Below are 21,981 nucleotides of genomic sequence, written 5' to 3'. Positions count from 1 at the left end.
TACAGCCTTGATGTACCCTTTTCCCAATTTGAAACCAGGCCATGTTCCATGTCCAATTCTAACTGTTGCTTCAGTTGCATGAGTAAGTCTTGTTCCTCCTTTCATAACATATTAGCAAGATAATTCAAGCAGGCCCCTTTCTTATTTTGTAGTCATCTACTTTATTCCTAAACTCAACTCTTTATTATAGGCACCCATTCATATATGTTCAATGTATGTCTCTGATGCTTGTCTTATAAACTGTGTAGTTATGTAAGCATATTCACATAAGTGATGTGCAACAAATGTTCCTCTTCTTTTTAAAGTTATTATTGCTTTTGTGATATTCTCTTGTTGCTATATGTAAACCTAACTTACAACTTTGAACTTGCATAGGCTTTCATATTACCAGTAATATTAGTATTTAAATAATGCTTAACTTTGCCAACAAAGGTCCATATAGTCAAAGCTATGGTTTTTCTAGTAGTCATGTATGGATGTGAGTTGGACCATAAAGAAAGCTGAGCACTGAAGAATTGATGCCTTCGAATTCTGGTGCTGGAGAAGACTCTTGAGAGTCCCTTGGACTGCAAGGAGATCAAACTAGTCAATCCTAAAGGAAATCAACCCTGGATATTCACTGGAAGGATTGATGATGAAGCTGAAGCTTCTGATATTTTGGCCACCTGATGCGAAGAGCCAACTCATTGGAAAAGACCCTGATGCTGGGAAAGAGCGACAGCAAAAGAAGGGGAGCAGAAGATGAGATGGTTCGATAGCATCACTTACTCAATGGACATGAATCTGAGCAAACTCTGGGAGATAGTGAAGGACAGGGAAGCCTGGCGTGCTGCAGTCCGTGGGGTTGCAGAGTTGGACATGACTTAGCGACTGAACAACAACAATGCTTCACTATGTTTCAGATGCTTTAAATGTTTCAAATCATACACTTCTCCCAACAACCATATGATATTTTTGCTCCCATTTTGTAGATAAGAATGAGGCGCAGATAACTCAAATTTTTACTTCCACTGTAAGGTTGGAGCCTGCATTTGAACTTGAACAGTCTAGCTTCAGAATCCAGGCACAGAGGTACTGTGCGTCTACCACATTTGCACTCGTTGACTCTTCTGATGATAGAAACCTAGATTGCTGTCAACACTCTGTCTCTATTAAAATTGCAAAAATAAGCAAGTTCGTATATTGACATGAGTAATGCCCCTACACTATGTAATTGGGAATGCTCAATTTTGCCAAAAATTATCAGGTTGCTTTTCAGAATGCTGTGTTATTTACATTACTATCACAGTACACAAGAAATCTTAATAACCACATCCTCACCAATCTTCAGTGTTACCATTTTTCTAACTTTTGCCAGTATTTTATTTAAGTGTAAAGATTTTTAAAATATGTAACAAGCAAAATTACTTATCAATAAATTTTTAAGTAATTTTACATTCTGATGCCTTTTCAATGCCAATCACCTTAATTCCTCCATTTGAGTCGTACTGTTCAAGATAACCCGTTCAAAAAGAATTTTTGCTCAGTCCACAGTTTTTCAGTTGGGCTTCTTTGATATTCAGTGAAATAGGGACACACGTCAAAATTCCCCAGCTGTGGTCTTGGAGATTCAATTTCCTCAAGCAATTAGCTATGGACTATGTTTAGGATCAGAGGAGATGGATCTGCCTGGTTCTGAATTTTAGACATCAAGCTGGTTTTAGAAAAGGCAGAAGAAACAGAGATCAAATTGCCAACATCCGCTGGATCATGGAAAAAGCAAGAGAGTTCCAGAAAAAACATCTATTTCTGCTTTATTGACTATGCCAAAGCCTTTGACTGGTGGATCACAATAAACTGTGGAAAATTCTGAAAGAGATGGGAATACAGACCACCTGACCTGCCTCTTGAGAAATCTGTATGCAGGTCAGGAAGCAACAGTTAGAACTGGACATGGAACAACAGACTGGTTCCAAATAGGAAAAGGAGTACGTCAAGGCTGTATGTTGTCACCCTGCTTATTTAACTTCTATGCAGAGTACATCATGAGAAACGCTGGACTGGAAGAAACACAAGCTGGAATCAAGACTGCTGGGAGAAATATCAATAACCTCAGATATGCAGATGACACCACCCTTATGGCAGAAAGTGAAGAGGAGCTAAAGAGCCTCTTGATGAAAGTAAAAGCGGAGAATGAAAAAGTTGGCTTAAGCCTCAACATTCAGAAAACGAAGATCATGGCATCCGGTCCCATCACTTCAAGGCAAATAGATGGGGAAACAGTGGAAACAGTGTCAGACTTTATTTTTTGGGGCTCCAAAATCACTGCAGATGGTGACTGCAGCCATGAAATTAAAAGATGCTTACTCCTTGGAAGAAAAGTTATGACCAACCTAGAGAGTATATTCAAAAGCAGAGACATTACTTTGCCGACTAAGGTCCGTCTAGTCAAGGCTACGGTTTTTCCTGTGGTCATGTATGGATGTGAGAGTTGGACTGTAAAGAAGGCTGAGTGCCAAAGAATTGATGCTTTTGAACTGTGATGTTGGAGAAGACTCTTGAGAGTCCCTTGGACTGCAAGGAGATCCAACCAGTCCATTCTGAAGATCAGCCCTGGGATTTCTTTGGAGGGAATGATGCTAAAGCTGAAGCTCCAGTACTTTGGCCACCTCATGCGAAGAGTTGCCTCATTGGAAAAGACTCTGATGCTAGGAGGGATTGGGGGCAGGAGGAGAAGGGGACGACAGAGGATGAGATGGCTGGATGGCATCACAGACTCGATGGACGTGAGTCTGAGTGAACTCCGGGAGATGGTGATGGACAGGGAGGCCTGGCGTGCTGCGATTCATGGGGTCGCAAAGAGTTGGACACGACTGAGCAACTGAACTGAACTGAACTGAAACATGCATTCGGAGAAGGCAGTGGCACCCCACTCCAGTATTCTTGCCTGGAAAATCCCATGGACGGAGGAGCCTGGTAGGCTGCAGTCCATGGGGTCGCTAAGAGTCGAACAGGACTGAGCGACTTCACTTTCACTTTTCACTTTCATGCATTGGAGAAGGAAATGGCAACCCACTCCAGTGTTCTTGCCTGGAGAATCCCAGGGACACGGGAGCCTGGTGGGCTGCCGTCTACGGGGTCGCACAGAGTTGGACACGACTGAAGCGACTTAGCAGCAGCAGCAGCAGCAAACATGCATTAAGTTCAAATCAGATTACTCTTAAGCTATCACACCTCAGAACAGTACAGGTGGGACTTCCTTGATGGCTCAGTGGTAAAGAATCTGCCTGCCAATGCAGGATACACAAGTTCAATCCCTGATCCAGAAAGATCCCACATGCCGCAGAGCAACTAAGCCCATGTGCCTCAACTTTTAAGTCTGTGCCCTAGAGCCCGGGGACCCCAACTACTGAAGCCCTGGAGCCCTAGAGCTTGTACTCTGCAGCAAGAGAAGCCACTGCAGTGAGAAGCTCGGGCACCGAAACTAGAGAGTAAGCCCTGTTCTCCATAACCAGAGAAAGACCCGGCACAGCCAAAAGTACATAAATAAACAAAGTTTTTTTTAAAAAAAAGACTAGTACAGATCACTGGCATATGGTAATTCATTTTTAAAGTTCATACCCTCAAAATAAAAGCCTAAAAAAGGAAGCCATCTTTGTTTCATGTCAATATTAAATTTAGAGTACTAAATCAATGTAGTTGGTAATTTCCTGCATATCTTAAGCTTTGAAATGATCGAATCTATAGTCCTGGAAGCAACCTTTGTGTTTATCAATACTTCCACCACTTGAATCTCTTTCAGGTATCATGATCCTTCTTATCTGTCTCAAAACTCATACTAAACAAAGAGTTCTGGGCTGCAGAAGAGGATTTCTTTTCTCACCTGTCTTTGTCCACAGATTAAACAAACAAAAAAAAACAGCACAAGTGCTATTGATTTTTGCTAGTCTGGTAGCGGTAAAGTGGGAGTTCTTAGCTGTTTTGATTTGTATTCTCTGATTATAATTAAAGTTTACACTTTCATTTTTCTGTATGCTTAGTATGTGAAAAAATACTAAGGTATTTATATATCCCTTGCTTGTTTTTCTATTTGATTTCTTGTCTTGTTGATTTGTAGCGATTGTATATTCTAGACATTATTCCTTGTTTATTAACATTTATTTATTTATTTGGCTGCTCTGGGTCTTAGCTGCCTCACACTGGATTTTCAATCTTTGCTGCCACATGCAGGATCTAGTTCTCTGACCAGGGACTGAACCTGGGCCCCATGCATCGAGAGGGTGGTGTCTTAACCACTGGACTACCAGGGAAGTCCGTCCTTGTTTAAACACTGCAGATACCTTCTCCCAGTCTGCAACCTTCATGCAAATTTGTTATGTCATTAATTTAGTAGATGTCCTAAATTTTGACCTTAGAATTTGGAGTCTTATTTTGGAAGTCTTTATTTATACCTGGGTAACAAAGATTTTCCTGTACTGTGTCATAATAGCTTTATAGTTTTAATTTGCACATTTAGGGAAAAATTCAGCTTTTTTCTCTACACAGTAAATTCATTTTTCTATCACCAAGGGAAAAAACAATCGTTCCAGTGTTTCATGATGTCACTTTTATCACATGTTAAGCTCCCATTCCTAGGCTCTCCATTCCATTCCATTGATAATTTTCTCAGTTTCAGTGTCAACACAGTATTTTTATTACTGTGGCTTCGTGGTGGAGCCAGTTCTACCAGTAGAGCAGGTCTCCCTACTTTTATTTCCCTCTGAAAATAGACTCAGCTTTCATAGACTTTTTTTCCTCTCATGCAGGAGAACTGACATTTGCATGGGGTGCTCTCTTGCCAGAATTCAATGTGGCAGACTCCCTTCATCTCTTTCAGGTCTCTGCTAAAACGTTGATAAGCACCCCCAACCATCCTAAATTAAATAGCACACTCACTACCCATTACCCCTTCTTTCTTTTATTTAATCATTTTCATAGCATTTATTACTATCCATCTTTAGATTATCTAATCACTGCTTCCCTACTAAAAATATAAGATTCGTGAAGATAGGTGCTCTCTTTTGTTCTCTGCTGTACCCCTAGTACCCAGAACAATATCTGGCCTGTGATAGTCACTCTGAATATTTGTTAAATGAATGAAATCTTTACACAGCTGAGGTTATCTGGATCATGACATTGATCCAGGTCTTCTTATATCCTTGAATAGCGTTTAGTGTTTTTCTCGATAAACGCCTTAGGCTTTGCCTTGTGGCAAGAGAAGTTTGCCTGCCATTCAGGTGGCAAAATCTGCCTGCCAGTGTAGGAGACACAGGAGACGTGGGTTTGATCCCTGGGCTGGGAAGATCCCCTTTAGAAGGAAATGGCAACCCACTCCAGTACTCTTGCCTGGAATGTCCCATGGACAGAGGAGCCTGGTGGGCTACAGTCCATGGGGTCACAAAAGAGTCGAACAGGACTTAGTGAATAAGCAATAATGCTAGACACTGGCTTACAGTGTCTAAGATACAGTCCCTGTTTTTAATAGCTCCCATTACAATGGTAGAAACAGACATTTGTACAGTTCATGTAGTCATCAAAGGTACGCAAACAAGGGGCTCCTTCCCAAAACAAATGAATCTTTAGCACTGACCAAGCAGATCTGCTTCCTTTTGCTTGAATGTACTTAAATACTCTTGATTATACCTTATCTTCCTTAATATCCATTTACCTTTGACTTTTCCATTCATCTCTGGCTATGTGACTCCCACACAACCAAAAAGCAAGATCGAATAATAGAAAGCAGGTAACATAGTGGTTAAGGGCTCAGGCCTGAGAGACAAAATAGGTTCCAGTTCTAGCCCTGCCATTTACCAGCTGTGTGACCTTGGACATATTGCATCACTTTCTAGCGAATCCATTTCCCCATCTGTCAAAGTGAGGAAATTTGACATCTTCATCACGTAGAGGATATAATGAAATAACCTGTGTGAAGGCTTTCAACACCAGGCCTCACAAGCAGCCGGGATTTTCCCTTTCTGTCGTTCTGTGATCATTCCTGGAACACAAGAAGGTCATGAAGTTTCCTTCCTGTGACTTCTGACATTTGATGACAGCTCAGTAGCATCACTTGATTTGCATTCATCACATTCCCTATACAGTAATTCTTTGGGTTGTTTTTTTGGGGGGAGGCAGCTTGTTGCTGCACGGGCTTTCTAGTTAGCAGGGGTTTAGTTACGCTTCACCGTGGTGCAGAGTGTTGTGGTTGTGGTGGCTTCTCTTGTTGTGGTTCCTGGGCTCTAGCGCGCAAGCTCAGTAGTTGTGGCGCACAGGTTTAGTTGCTCCACAGCACAGAGGATCCTCCTGGGCCAGGAATCGAACCTGTGTCTCCTATATCAGCGGGCTGCTTCTTTACCACTGAGCCACTAGGCAAGCCCTAGAAATGCTTTGGTCTATCTTGGCTTCTAGTACTACCATTTAGTGGTTGTTTGTATCTCATGCAAGTTCTTTAAACTCTCAGAATGTCTATCTTCTCATCTATAAAACAATTATAATTACAGTAGTATCTATTTCATAGAGCTGTCATATCAATTAAATGATCGATAAGCATAAAGGCCTAGCAGAGTGCTTGGCATGTAAGTTAGCTGTTTTCAGTTTTAGCATTGTTAAGATTACATGAGTCTTAAGGGGAGAAATTGTGTTTTGTAGTACAGCGTAATAGTTAAGAGCACAGACTCTGGAGTCTTCAGTTCAAATCTGAACACCACATACATGTTGCTCAATATGGGTAAACCTCTCTAGGCCTCAGTTTTCTTATCTGCAAAATGGGAATAATAAAAGACCCCCAGGAATTTCCTGGCTGTCCAGTGGTGAAGAATGACTTCTAATACAAGGGGCACAGGTTCAATCTCAGTCAGGGAACTAGATCCCACATGCCACAATTAAGACCCAGTGCAGCCAAATAAATAAAAAATAAATAAATATTAAAAAATAACCCAATTCTGCAGGCTGGTGTAGGAATTAAAGGAGATAATACACTCCTTGGGCAATTAACACAGTGCCTGGCATAAATATTGATTTCTCGAGCAATTATTGTGTATAATGTGCTAAATGTTTTGTTTAGCATGTTCTAAATTTTTTTTCCTGTGAACCCCATAACCTCTGCTTAGTACTACTCATGAAGTAACTATTCAAATATTTACTGAATGAGTGAATGCTGACTCATAGACCAAAAGAATCTTGCCTGCATAAATTGGTTTGTCCCAGGTTAACACTCCTCATTCCTGGCCAGTGAACAAGTGGATAAGCCATGAAGTTCAGCACCTGTAAAAAGCAAGACAGCATGGAAAGGGGGGAGATATGAGGCCCTGGCTCTTTTACTTTGGAGAAATGACTCACCCTTTAGCACTGGAATTCATTTCTCAGAACTGGTAAAATGAATTTTAAAATATTGCTGTAGGCGAAAGTGCTAAAATTTACAACATTTAAGATCATGAAAAACATAGAGAAAGGAACATCTCTTTGAGGGAAATAAAAATCAACGCAACTCTTCTTGCGGGCATTTAGCCTAAAAGGAAATAATCAAGGATGTGCACAAAGGTCACATAGTAAGTATCTTAGTGATGTGTATAACACTGAAAAATGGAAATAATCTAGATGTCTCATAAAAGGAAGTGGAACAATTAAATGCTACTTCATCCACAGAGTGAGATACCGTGCAGCCATTCAAAAAGTTGTGTGGAAATGAACTTAACAACATGGAAAAAATATTCCAGTTAGTTAACTTATAAACTTTGTGACCATAGGCAAATTTCTTCTCTGCCTTAGTCTCCTTAAGCTTTCCAGGTGGCTCAGAGATCAAGAACCTGCCTGCCAATGCAAGAGAAGCAAGAGCCACAGGCTTGATCTCTGGGTCAGGAAGATCCCCTGGAGAAGGAAATGGCAAACCGCTCCGATATTCTTGTCTGGAAAATTCCATGGACAGAGGAGCCTGGCGGGCTACAGTCCGTGGGGTCGCAGAGAGCTGGGCACGACTGAGGGACTGAGCACACGAGGCATGATGGTTTTGATGAAACGTGCCTTAGAGAAGATGGTGTGAGGGTACATCAAAATCTGGATGGTTTTCGCTCGGAACTGGGAAATATGCTGTACTTTTTATTGTTTTTGCCTGTCTTATTTATACATTTGCAATGAATGTAGGTTTCTTATGTAACTGAAAAGTTATCATAATTAAAAACAAAACAAAAAGATCATTGCTTTAGTAGGAGAGTAACGGGTATCTGCAGAGAAGGCAATGGCACCCCACTCCAGTACTCTTGCCTGGAAAATCCCATGGACGGAGGAGCCTGGTGGGCTGCAGTCCATGGGGTCGCTAAGAGTCGGACGGGACTGAGGGACTTCACTTTCACTTTTCACTTTCATGCATTGGAGAAGGAAATGGCAACCCACTCCAGTGTTCTTGCCTGGAGAATCCCAGGGACAGGGGAGCCTTGTGGGCAGCCATCTATGGGGTCGCACAGAATCGGACACGACTGAATCGTCTTAGCAGCAGCAGCAGCAGCAGCAACGGGTATCTGGAATTTTCCACCTGTCTGGGCCCTTTTTAGCTGGTGTAATTGTTATAAGAGGGTAAAGAAGCCAGTCTTCTCCACTCACTTTAAAAGGTGATCCCTCCTCTTTCAAAACAGAGATGATCCCACCCCCAGAAGCCTTTAGGCAATGGCAGGCTCCCAGCAGTGTCGGGCCCAGCAGTATAGCACCAGCGCCTAACTCAAGGTGGACAGGATATGAGTCATCACACCAGTGTTTTTGTCAGGTTGACTATAATTGCTCCTGTGTTTTTCTTTGGGGGTGTGAATGTGAAGTAATGAGATTAATTTTTTCAAAAAACAAAAATATCAGAAGACAAACATCTAAACAAGTGATTCCCTTCAAAGTACTAATTTTGAGAAACTACACACTTATTTACGTGTTTTTGTAAATTTTTTTCAAATATATATATTTTTTGATTTGGGGAGGGAGAGAGAGAGGTCAAACCAATTTTATTTTTATTTATTTATTTGGCCACACCATGCAGCATATGAGATCTTAGTTTCGTGCTCCCTGCACCGACAGTGGAGAGTCTTAACTGCTGGATCGCCAGGGAAGCCCTGCAGCTGACTTTAAAATTAGTTCCCAAGGAAATATTTTTCTAGTTCCTAATTTACTAAAATTGTGCTGCCAAGTGCTTGTTTTAGATGCAGTGAAATGGATATTCTAATATTTCCAGTGGCATTATAAATGAGAGAAATCCTGTGTGCATGCGTGCTCAGTAGCATCCAACTCTTTGTGACCCTATGGACTGTATGCAGCCCACCAGGCTCCTCTGTCCATGGGATTCTTCAGGAAAGAACACTGGAGCAGGTTTCCATGCCCTCCTCCAGGGGATCTTCCTGATACATGGATCAAACACATGTCTCTTGCATTGCAGGTAGGTTCTTTACAGCTGAGCCACCGAGGAAGCCCCAGTGAAAACCTATTGGAAAACACTTTGGAAGTAAATATCAAGAGCCACTGGGAAACGTATACACCACGGTATGTAAAATAGATAGCCAGTGGGAATTTGCTGTATTACTCAGGGAGCTCAAATAGGTGCTCTGTGACAACTTAGAGTGTGGCATGGGCTGGGAGGTGGGAGGGAGGGCCAAGAGGAAGGGGACAAATGCATACCTATGCTGATTCATGTTGATATATGGCAAAAATCAACACACTATTGTAAAGCAATTATCCTTCAATTAAAAATAAATTAAAAAAAAAAACAAAAGAATCATTAAATTCTCATACCCTTTGATCCAACATCCCTCTTCCAGTAATCTAAGCCAAAGAAATAAGAAAAAATTGGGGGGAAATTACATATATTTCATAATAAAACATTTGAAACAACAACCTACCTGTTCAACAGAAGAGAAGTGGTTAAGTAAATTCTGCCATGTCTATTTGATGAAATATTATGCAGCCGTTAAAAATATTACAAAGACTACAGCAACATAAAAATATGTTTATGACATAATTTAAATCAGGTTAGCATTTTACAAATTGCATATACACTTTTACTTCTATTTTTAAAATTTTGTATTAAGGAAAGATATAAAAAAATGCACCAAAATGATAGCAGTTGTAGGTGGCACTCGTGGTGAAGAATCTGCTTGCTAATGCAGGAAACTTAAGAGATATGGGTTCAATCGATGGTCAGGAAGATGCCCTGGAGGAGAGCATGGCAACCCACTCCAGTATTCTTGCCTGGAGTATCCCATGAACAGAGGAGCCTGGCAGACTACAGTCCATGGGGTCACAAAGAATTAGACACAACTGAATCAGCTTAACATGCATGTGTTGTAAGCTTAGGGTAATTTTCTTTCTTGTTTTAATTTAATTGGACTTCATTTGCTTTTATCCTTGAAAAACTATTTTTTTATTTTTTAAAATTAATTTATTTTTTAATTGAAGGATAAGAAAAACTAGTGTATTTTAAATGGATAAAATCCTTGGGAATTCCCTGGTTGTCCAGTGGTTGGGACTCTGCACTTCCACTGCTGAGGGTTCAGGTTCAGTCTCTGGCAGAAAAACTAAGATTCATCAAGTCACATGACCAAAAATAAAATAAAAGGACAAAATCCATGTAAAAGCCATATTAGAAAATTAGTCTTACTTCATCTTCCCCTGTACCCTACTTATTCACCAACTTCTGACTATTTCAAAGATTGAATTTATCTTTACAGAGGGTAAAGATTTGCTATTGATGACAATATTCAAAGGAATGTGTCATAGAACCTGAAGCCATTTCTGAACTGGGTATCCCCAAAATGTTTTGGAGAGTGGAAGTGTCCCTGGAATAAGCACACTGTCCCCAAGGTGATGACAACTTGAAGTTAACAATTTTCATTTGTACACATAAGGCATCCTATGTTTTTAAAGAATCAGGCATAATATTGTTTTGGGCCCCAGTCTGACCTTAAGTTGGGTCCACTCCTGAAATTCAGTCCTTATTAGATGTACCTGATAAGGTTGGTGGCTGACAGGTAATAATCAGAGTTACTGTTTATTAAGCAATTACTATGCTCTGATCTCTGTACTAAAAACCTACAAGGGACTTCCTTGGTTGTCCAGTGGTTAAGAATCTGCCTTGCAATGCAAGGAACTCAGGTTCTGTCGCTGGCTAGGGAACTAAGATCCCACATACCACAAAGCAAATAAGCCAGCAATTAGAGAATCCGTGCACAGCAAGGAAAGATCCCACATAAGACAACTAAGACCCAATGCAGCCAAATAAATAAATATTTTTGAAAGGGGCTTCCCTGGTGGTCCAGCGGTTAGGACTCTGCCTTGCAATGCAGGGAACACCAGCTCCATCTCTGATCAGGGAAGATTCCACATGCTGCAGAGCAGCTAAGCCCATGGGCCACAACTACTGAGTCTTCACTCTGTGACAAGAGAAATCACCACAGCGGGAAGCCCGAACCTGGCAACTAGAGAGTAGCCCCTTAGAACCACAACTAGAGAAAGCTTGTGGGCGGCAATGAAGTCTCAGAACAGCCCAAAACATTTAAAAATAAATACAGAAATAAATTTTTAAAATATTTTTTAAAAAGTAAAAAATTAAAAACTGTCATGTCTTAAACACTTCAACAATCTTCTGAGATAGACATTATTATCCTTGTTTTACTGATAAGGAAACTGGGGCTCACGGAGAAATACAGCCAAGGTCACAGCTGTGAGAGGTAAAAATGGATTTTAGCCTAGGCTGCTTGACTGCAAAAATATCCTCTCAAGGCTCAGTTGCTATAAGGTACTTTCTCTTGCTGCTTGGACAGCAAGGAGATCAAACCTGTCAGTCTTAAAGGAAATCAACCCTAAACGTTCACTGGATGGACTGATGCTGAAGCTGAAGCTCCGATACTTTGGCTACCTGATGCGAAGAGCCAACACACTGGAAAAGACCCTAATGCTGGGAAAGATTGGGGGCAGGAGAAGAAGAGGGCAACAGAGGATGAGATGGTTGGATGGCATCATCGATTCAGTGGACATGAATTTGAGCAAACTCCAGGAGAGAGTGAGACAGGGAAGCCTGGCTTGCTGCAGTCCATGGGGTCTCAAAGAGTCAGACAGGACTTAGTGATTGAACAGCAACCACAACTGGGGAGGGGAATCAGGTGTCCATATTGATGAGGAAAAAAAGAAAAGCTTGCCTGGGGAAGAGAAGCCTGATGTCTAAATATGGTATTAGTCTCTCAGAGAGCCTTGAGGACCTGTCTGCCTCAGAGGCTACTTGTTCTCTGTGTGACCTCGGGAAGTTGCTTAACCTCCTCAATGTCTGTTTCTTTTTCTGTAAAATAGGTGATAGTTCTTAGACCATAGGGTTGTTCTGAAGATTACATGAAATAATGTGAGATTAAAGACCTAAATGTAAGGCCAGATATTATAAAACTCTTAGAGGAAAACATAGGCAGAACATTCTTTGACATAAATGGCAACATGATCTTTTTTGATCCACCTCATAGAGTAATGAAAATAAGAACAAAAATAAATAAATGGGGCCTATTTAAACTTAAAAGCTTTTGCATAACAAAGAAAACCATATGCAAAACAAAAAGAGAACTCTCAGAATGGGAGAAAACACTTGCAAACAAAGGAACCAATTAGGGATTGATTAATCTACAAAATATACAAACATCTCATGCAACACAAAATTAAAAAAAACAAACAACCCAATCAAAAAATGGGCAGTTGATCTGAATATATACTTTTCCAAAGAAGACATACAGATGGCCAAGAGACACATGAAAAGATGCTCAACATCACTAATCGCTGTCGTTCAGTTGCTCAATCATTTCTGACTCTTTGCAAACCCAGTGGTTCGTAGCACACCAGGCCTCCCTGTCCTTCATCATCTCCCAGAGCTGGCTCAAACTCATGTCCATTGAGTCGGTGATACCATCCAACCATCTCATCCTCTGTCACGCCCTTCTCTTCCTGCCTTCAATCTCTCCCAGCATCAGGGTCTTTTCCAATGAGTTGGCTCTTCGTATCAGGTGGCCAAAGTATTGGAGTTTCAACTTCACCATCAGTCCTGCCAATGAATATTCAGGGTTGATTTCCTTTAGGATTGACAGGTTTGATCTCCTTGCGATCCAAGGGACTCTCAAGAGTCTCCTCCAACACCACTGTTCAAAAGCATCAATTCTTCGGCACTCAGCTTTCTTTATGGTCCAACTCTCACATCCGTATATGACTACTGGAAAAACCATAGCTTTGACTAGATAGACCTTTGTTGGCAAAGTAATGTCTCTGCTTTTTAATACACTGTCTAGGGTTGTCATAGCTTCACTAATTTTTAGAGAAATGCAAATCAAAACTACAATGAGGTATCACCTCACACTGCTGTAAATGGCCATTATAAAAAAATCTACAAACACTAAATGCTGGAGAGGGTGTGGAGAAAAGAGAACTCTGGGAATGTAAATTAGTGCAGCCACTATGGAGAACAGTATGGAGGTTCCTTAAAAAACTAAAAACAGAGCTACGATATGATCCAGCAAGGGCTTCCCTGGTGGTTCAGACAGTAAAGAATCTGCCTGCAATGCAGGAGAACCAGGCTCTATCCCTGGGTGGGGAAGATCTCCTGAAGAAGGAAATGACTACCCACTCCAATATTCTTGCCTGGAGAATTCCATGGATAGAGGAGGCTGGTGGATTACAGTCCAGGAAGCTGCAAAGAGTTGGACATGACTGAGTGACTAACACACACACACAATGATCCAGCAATCCCACTCCTGGACATATATCCAGAGAAAACCATAATTGCAAAAGATACTTGCACCCCAGTGTTCATAAAAGCACTATTTACAATAGCCAAGACATGGACGCCACGTAAATGTCCATTGACAGATGAATGGATAGAGAAGACAACAGATAAAGTACACAATGGAATATTACTTAGCCATAAAAAGAACAAAATAATGCCATTTGCAGCAACATGGGTGGACTTAGAAATTCTCATACTGAGTGAAGTAAGTCAGTCAGAGAAAGACAAATATCATATAATATACATGAAATCTAAAAGAGGGTACAAATGAACTTAAATACAAAACAGAAACAGTTACAGATATAAAAATACAGATACCAGAGGGTAAGGGAGGGGGAGGGATAAGCTGGGAAATTGGGAATGACATATACATACTATTATATATAAAACAGATAACAAATAAGGACCTACTGTATAGCACAGGGAACTCTATTCGATACTCTGTAATGACCTATATATATGGGGAAAGAATCTAAAACAAAATGTTGATATTAATACATATATATATGATTCACTTTGTTGTACAGCAGAAACTCACACAGCATTGTAAATCAGCTATATTTCAATTAATATTTAAAATCAAATAAAAATACTTTATGCTTAAAAAAAGACAATTATGAGAAGTGCTCTGTACAGTGCCTGGCACATAGTGTGCACTCAATAAATGGAAGCTCTCATTTTACTTTTTTACTAACACAATAGTTGTAATAAGTAACTTGTTACAGTTGCTGTGATAGAGGCTGTTGTGTGTTCTACCTCTTTGAACTCATTTTACAGTATTAAATGAACTGTTAAAGAGACAATAACATAGCATATTCAAAGTGGCATAAAGTAAGCATTAGTTTTATTTCACGCCTTTTTTATGTTAGGACAAAGGGTAAATAAGCAGACAGGAATGCAAGCATCCATATGTTTGAACACAACAGGGTAAACGTCATATGTTTGAACACAACAATGATCTTCCTGATCCATGTGTCACAGAGGCAATTCTGGGCACTTCCTTAGCTACATAGATTTCACTTCTGGCAGTATCTGAACATCTGGAATGAGGCTGGATACCTCCCTGCCCACAGCCACAGATAATCACAGAGACAGGATGTTCATGTCCCATGACGGATGGCTGCCTACTGCAAGGGACATTCTTCCCCTAGTTTGCAAAGCATAGCACAGTTTGTACCCACATCCTTAACTATTGTTATTTTCAGTCATGTCCGACTCACCAGGCTTCCCTGTCCTTCACCATCTCCCGGAGTTTGCTCAAACTCATGCCCATTGAATTGATGATGCCATCCAACCATCTCATCCTCTGTTGGCCCCTTCTCCTCCTACCTTCAATCTTTCCCAGCATCAGGGTCTTTTCCAATGAGTCAGCCCTTCACACCAGGCGGCCAAAGTATTGGAGCTCCAGCTTCAGCATCAGTCCTTCCAATGAATATTCAGGGTTGATTTCCTTTAGGATTGACTGGTCCAAGAGACTCTCAAGAGTCTTCTCAGGCACCAAAGTTTGAAAGCATCAATTCTTTGGTGCTCAGCCTTCTTTACGGTCCATCTCTCACATCCGTACATGACTATTGGAAAAACCATAGCTTTGAAGAGATGGATCTTTGTCGGCAAAATGATGTCTTTGCTTTTTAATACACTGTCTAGATTTGTTAGCGGAGAAGGCAATGGCACTCCACTCCAATACTCTTGCCTGGAAAATCCCAGGGACGGGGGAGCCTGGTGGGCTGCTGTCTATGGGGTCGCACAGAGTCGGACATGACTGAAGTGACTTAGCAGCAGCAGATTTGTTAGAGCTTTTCTTCCAAGGAGCAAGCATCTTTTAATTTTGTAGCTGAAGTCACTGTTCACAGTGATTTTTGGAGCCCATGAAAATAAAATCTGTCACTGTTTCCATTGTTTCCCTATTTGCCATGAACTGATGGAACTGAATGCCATGATCTTCATTTTTTGAATGTTGAGTTTTAAGCCATCTTTTGCACTCATCTCTTTTCCTCTTCAGCTCAGACAGCAAAGAATCTGCTTGCAATGCAGGAGACACAAGTTTGATCCATGGGTCAGGAAGATCTGCTGGAGAAGGGAATGGCAATCCACTCTGGAATTCTTGCCTGGAGAATTCCATGGACAGAGGAGCCTGGTGGGCTACAATCCATGGGAACTCAAAAGAGTTGGACATGACTGAGCAGCTAACACTCACTCTTCATCAAGAGGCTCTTTAGTCCCTCTTCACTTTCTGCCATTAAAGAGTTATCATCTGCATATCTGAGGTTGTTGACATTTCTCCTGGCAATCTTGATTCCAGATTGTGAGTCATCTAGCTCGCCATTAATGAGGTTCTCTTATTTGCTTAATACTGATTTTTATGAAATAGTTTCTTTTCTTTCCCATATAAATGTAAAACAAGAATTAAAGGAGGTGTGACTTTCCTAGTGGTCCATTGGCTGAGACTCCAAGCTCCAAATGCAAGAGGCCTGGGTTTGATCCCTGGTTAGGGAACTAGACCCCTCATGCGACAAAGAATATTGAAGATCTTGAGAGCCCCAACTGTGACCAGGCAGAGCCAAATTAATTCATTAAATAATTAATTTTAAAAAAACTCAAAGAGGTATATCTTGATACCAAAAATTCTAGGCTTTTGCTACTAATTAAAGATACTTCTAGAGGCCAGTTTAAGTAGAATTAAGTGACAAAAAGGACAGTATAAATATTTGAGGTGGGCTCTCCATTTAGGGATTACTGTGGCTGCTAAGTCGTTTCAGTCGTGTCAGACTCTTTGCTACCCCATAGACGGCAGCCCACCAGGCTCCTCCATCCCTGGGATTCTCCAGGCAAGAACACTGGAGTGGGTTGCCATTGCCTTCTCCATTTAGGTGGATTAACTAGTCTTTAAATGATTAGACATCTTGTTTTATTTTTTCCCTCTGGTTCTTTACTCCCCTGGAGGGTTTTTAGAGCACTGATATTTATTTCTCCTGTCTGGATGTGTGCCTGGCCAAATGCAGATCATACATTCCCCTGGGTTTTCACTAACTGACTCTTCTTGCAAAGATGGTGTGGTGCTCTAGAGTCCAAGTTTTGGAGTCAGGCAGACCTGGGTTTGAATTATAGTTCTTCTATTTACTAGCTCTTTGCAACCCCATGGACTATAGTGCCAGGCTCCTCTGTCCATGGAATTTTCCAAGCAAGATTACTGGCATGGGTTGTCATTTCCTTCTCCAGGGGATCTTCCTAACCCAGGGATTGAACTCTTATCTCTTGTGTCTCTTGCATTAGCAGGCAGAGTCTTTTAACAGTATGCCATCTGGGAAGCCCTGCAATCTCAAGAAAAAACCTCTGAAGCTCAGTTTCCTCATCTATAAAATGGGTCATATTAGTACCATTGACAGTATGATATTAACTTTACAGAATGAACATGGGTTAAGGGAGATATACATGCCAAGTCCTCAACCTAATCTCACGGAATGGGCTTTTAGTTTTTAGCTACGATTTCATGATCAGTTTTATTTTCATTAAGGTCTCAAAATTTGGTAGCTATTATGACATTATCTATGGTTTTTAGCTGCCAGGGTTATTTATGGCTTTGTTGTTTAACTTTTAAAATCTGTTAGTGATTAACATGCGATCATAAAAGAGTCGGACATGACTTAGCGACTCAACAACAGACATGATCTTTAGCCTAGCACCTGGGCACTTTTCTCATCATCTCTGTAACTCTGACAATGCCTGGCACCCTTCCTAGCACATAGTAGGCACTCAATAAATGGCTGTTGAATCATATTCAGCTGAACTGAACATCTATTCAGATGTTAGCACAGGAGCTGTGTCACTGAATAGCTGTCATTCCCAAACAGCCAGCCAACCCTGACACAGACATGCTTGCATAGTTTGTAAGCCATGATTTCAACTTCTTGTATTGCAGGCACCTCAGTTAATATTCCACTTCACTCACATGACCCTTAGAAGGAACAGACCAACTAAGAGAAATATCCAGTTTAGCAGCGAAGAGAATGAGCCTTGATCCAGGCAGATCCAGGCTTATACCCTGGCTCCAGCACTGTCTAATGGGGCAGTTACTTCATCTCTCTTAGAACCTCAGTTTCTTCATCTGTGAGAAGGGGATAACCACAGCACTTGTCTTATCAGGTTATGGTGAGAATAGTGACTTCCATGTGCTGTTCTCTGTTCCTGGAACAATCTTCCTCTGAGTTTCACTCCTGCCTTTTCAGCTCAACTGTCACTTCTCCCAGAAAGCCTTCCCAGCTGCCCATGGTAGGACAGGCTCACTGTTAGACTCTCCCTACAATGCCTGCCAATTACCCTTTGTTATTACCTCAACTACTCAGCTCCTTTCCGGATGGTGAACTCCCACAGGATAGGCATGTGTCTGTCTCATTCATTCCTGTGTCTCCAGTGCCCAACAGTCCCTGGTACATACTGTTTTGGGTGGACTATAGCTGCTAACTAAATCAAATAATGAGAATGATAATGCACATAAACACAGAGCCTACCATTTAGCAAGCTCTTGATAAAGGACCTATATTATTATCAACAACACAGTCTTGGTACTGAGATTATTCACCTTGAGAAAATTAATACAGTGAGATAAGCAGCAAGTCAGAGGTAGGCGTTGTGAATCTAGTTCTGTATCTCATTTGTTATATGTCCTTGTCCAAATCTTTATTTTTCTCATTTTTTTCACTTTGAAAATGAACATGGGAAATTCACCCTGGTGTCCAGCTTAGCTTGGTCCTTGTAAAGTCTGCCCTTTGCAAGACCACACCTAACAGGCTATCCTGTGTCTGCCCAGAGTTTCTAGATGGGGCTCCTCATACTGCTCTGCTTTCTCATCTGCTCAGTCTCGACCCTTGACTCTAATCCATTCTGACCTTGTCTAGCCCCATCAGTGTGTTACACCGATTGGCTACTGCCCAGCTTCCAGCCTTGAACTATATTCAACCCCACAATAAAGTCCAAAATCCATAAAGTGTCAACTGGAGTCTCATCTTCCCATCTTCCCCTCCTCTGTGCTCCAGCCAGGCTTCCCTGAAGTGTCCTGGAGGCACTAATGTCCCTGAATCAGGGTCTTTAGACCTGCCAGTCCCTTTCCTGGGAACATCGTCCCCACTGTCTTTATCAAGTTAACTCCTACTTAACTTTCATGTCTCAGCTTTAACATCACTTCTTCAGCGATTACTTGGCTCCTTTGCAGGAAATTAGGTTTCTCTGCTATATGCTACATGGAGATGGTGAAGGGCAGGGAAGACTGTTGCGCTGCAGTCCATGGGGTAGCAAAGAGTCATAACTGAGCATAACTGACATAACTGAGCGACTGAACAACAACTGCTATTTGTCATCTTCCTTATAGATCTGGTGTGACACCTAGTCAGAGCTTCACATTAAAAAAATAGAAGAATCTGGGCTTACATGTGAAATTTCTGTTTCTAATGCTGGCAAATAACTTAAAAATTGTAAAACACTGAGGGCCAGCTCAAAATATATACAGAATAGTGACCACCTGTGACCTGCTTGCTTGCAACAAGAGCTGTTCAACCTCTGGCTGTACTTGGTAATTCTCCCTGTGTTAATTACCACTGTTTACTGCATGCCAGGTACTGTGGTTGGTGCTTTGCATAAATGATGTCAGGTAACATTCGAAACCACTTGTGAGGTCAACAGAGTTCAAAGAGGTTAAGATACTTTTGCTCAAGGACATAAGCGGTGGAGCCAAGTGTTAAAAGTCTTTTCACTGCACTACAGTGTGTGATGGACAATTTGTCAGTTTAGAACGGGAGAGGCTTCTGAAGGCTTGCCTGCATGTGTGCTAAGTTGACTCCTTGTGACCCCCTGGACTGCAGCCCTCCAAGCTCCTCTGTCAACGGGTTTTTCCAGGCAAGAATACTGGAGTGGGGTTGCCAGGCCCTTCTCCATGGGATCTCCCTGACCAAGGGATGGAAGCTGGGTTTCTTGTGTCTCGTGCATTGGCAGGCATGTTCTTTACCACTGTTGCCATGTAGGAAGCCTGAAGATTTGCCTAACAGCTATTAATATTGGCTGCATGCTCACTATGCGCCAGGCATTGTGCTTTGCTGTTGTTGTTCAATTGCTCAGCCATGTCCAGCTCTTTGCGACCCCATGGACTGCAGCATGCCAGGCTTCCCTGTACTTTACCATCTCCTGGAGCTTGCTCAAACTCATGTCCATTGAGTCAGTGATACCATCCAACCATCTCATCCTCTGCCATCCCCTTCTTCTCCTGCCTTCAATCTTTCCTAGCATCAGGGTCTTTTCTAATGAGTTGGCTATTTGCATCAGGTGGCCAAAGTATTGGAGCTTCAGTTTCAGCATCAGTCCTTCCAATGAATATTCAGGGTTGATTTCCTTTAGATTGACAGGTTTGATTTCCTTGCAGTCCAAAGGACTCTCAAGAGTCTTCTCCAACACCACAGTTCAAAAGCATCAGTTTTTTGATGCTCAGCCTTCTTTATGGTTCAACTCTCACATCCATACGTGACTACTGGAAAAACCATAGTTTTGACTAGACGGACCTTTGTCGGCAAAGAAATGTCTCTGCTTTTTAATACTCTGTTTAGGTTGGTCATAGCTTTTCATCCAAGGAGCAAGCATCTTTTAATTTCATGGCTGCAGTCACCATCTGCAGTGATTTTGGAGCCCAGAAAAATAAAGTCAGCCACTGTTTCCACTTTTTCCCCATCTATTTGCCATGAAGTGATGGGACTGGATGCCATGATCTTCGTTTTTGACTGTTGAGTTTTAAGCCAGCTTTTTCACTCTCCTCTTTCACTTTCATCAAGAGGCTCTTTAGTTCCTCTTCGCTTTCTGCCATAAGGATGGTGTCATCTGCATATCTGAGGTTATTGATACTTCACCTGGCAATCTTGATTCCAGCTTGTGCTTCATCCAGCCTTTCACTTCACATGATGTACTCTGCATCTAAGTTAAATAAGCAGAGTGACAATATACAGCCTTGATGTACTCTTTTCCCATTTTTTTTTTTTTTTCGGTTTTCCCACTAAGTTTTATTGGGGCAGCCCCGGGGACAGAGGGCCTGCACCTAAAAGAAGGTGTTGGGCCTCTTGGTGGTGAAGCGTGGCTTGTGCTGGCGACGGAGGACGCAGTGGGGCGCTGGGAACTTGATGTTGGAGTCGTGGAGCTGCTTGACCGCTGGTCGGCGGCGCTTGCCGGCTTCGATCTCCTCCACCTTCATGATCTGGATTGAGTGGGCCGGGCTCGGTGCAGGGCCGGGCTCGGTGCTGGGCCGGCGCCGGCGGTGGTCAAGGCCCGGTACTGCCGGTACATGTTGTGGGTGCCGCTGCGGGAGTCATAGAGTAGCCAGATGCCGAAGTTCTTCACTTGCAGAGGAGATTTCTCGAACACCTGTCCACAGTAGACGATTTCCCTAGAGGATTTCTTCATCTTCTTCAACTGAGAACAAAGTACCAGAAGCGGGAGTTGGCAACAACATGATTAGGCACAAAAATTCTCATGCCATAGAAGGGAAGCATGCGGCATTTGGGGGTCAGCAGACAGCACCCCACCACCTTATGCTCTCGAAGCGTCCCTGAGACCTTCATGGCGCTCTACCCACAACCGCGGCAACCATCAAAAAGGCTCCTTTCTCAATTTTGAACCAATATGGTGTTCCATGTCTGGTTCTAACTGTTGCTTCCTGACCTGCATACAGGTTTCTCAAGAGGCAGGTCAGGTGGTCTGGTATTCCCATCTTTTTCAGAATTTTCCACAGTTTGTTGTGATCCACACAGTCAAAGGCTTTGGTGTAGTCAATAAAGCAGAAGTAGATGTTTTTTCTGGAATTCTCTTGCTTTTTCAATGATCCAATAGATGTTAGCAATTTGATCTCTGATTCCTCTGCCTTTTCTAAATCCAGTTTGAACATCTTGAAGTTCTCGGTTCACATAATGTTGAAGCCTTGCTTGGAGTTTTAAGCATTACTTAACTAGCACGTGAAATGAGTGCAACTGTGTGACAGTTTCAACATTCTTTGGGATTGGAATGAAAACTGACCTTTTCCAGTCCTTTGGCCACTGCTGAGTTTTTTAAATTTGCTGGCATATTGAGTGTAGCACTTTCACAGCATCATCTTTTAGGATTTGAAATAGTTCAGCTGAAATTCCATCACCTCCACTAGCTTTGTTGGCACTCATGCT

General features: G+C 41.9%; 2 pseudogenes; both read right to left on the bottom strand.

The window, feature by feature from the left end:
* Positions 1 to 3,785: 3,785 nt before the first annotated feature.
* Positions 3,786 to 3,895, bottom strand: LOC114113413 (small nucleolar RNA SNORA40; annotated as a pseudogene).
* Positions 3,896 to 20,805: 16,910 nt separating this feature from the next.
* On the bottom strand, positions 20,806 to 21,401 carry LOC101110400 (large ribosomal subunit protein eL20-like; annotated as a pseudogene).
* Between the last annotated feature and the right edge of the window lie 580 nt (positions 21,402 to 21,981).

Source organism: Ovis aries, chromosome 2 (assembly GCF_016772045.2).
Source record: "Ovis aries strain OAR_USU_Benz2616 breed Rambouillet chromosome 2, ARS-UI_Ramb_v3.0, whole genome shotgun sequence".
NCBI lineage: Eukaryota > Metazoa > Chordata > Mammalia > Artiodactyla > Bovidae > Ovis > Ovis aries.
The sequence above is the reverse complement of the archived record's forward strand: the minus strand, read 5'-3'. Positions and strand labels throughout refer to the sequence as shown.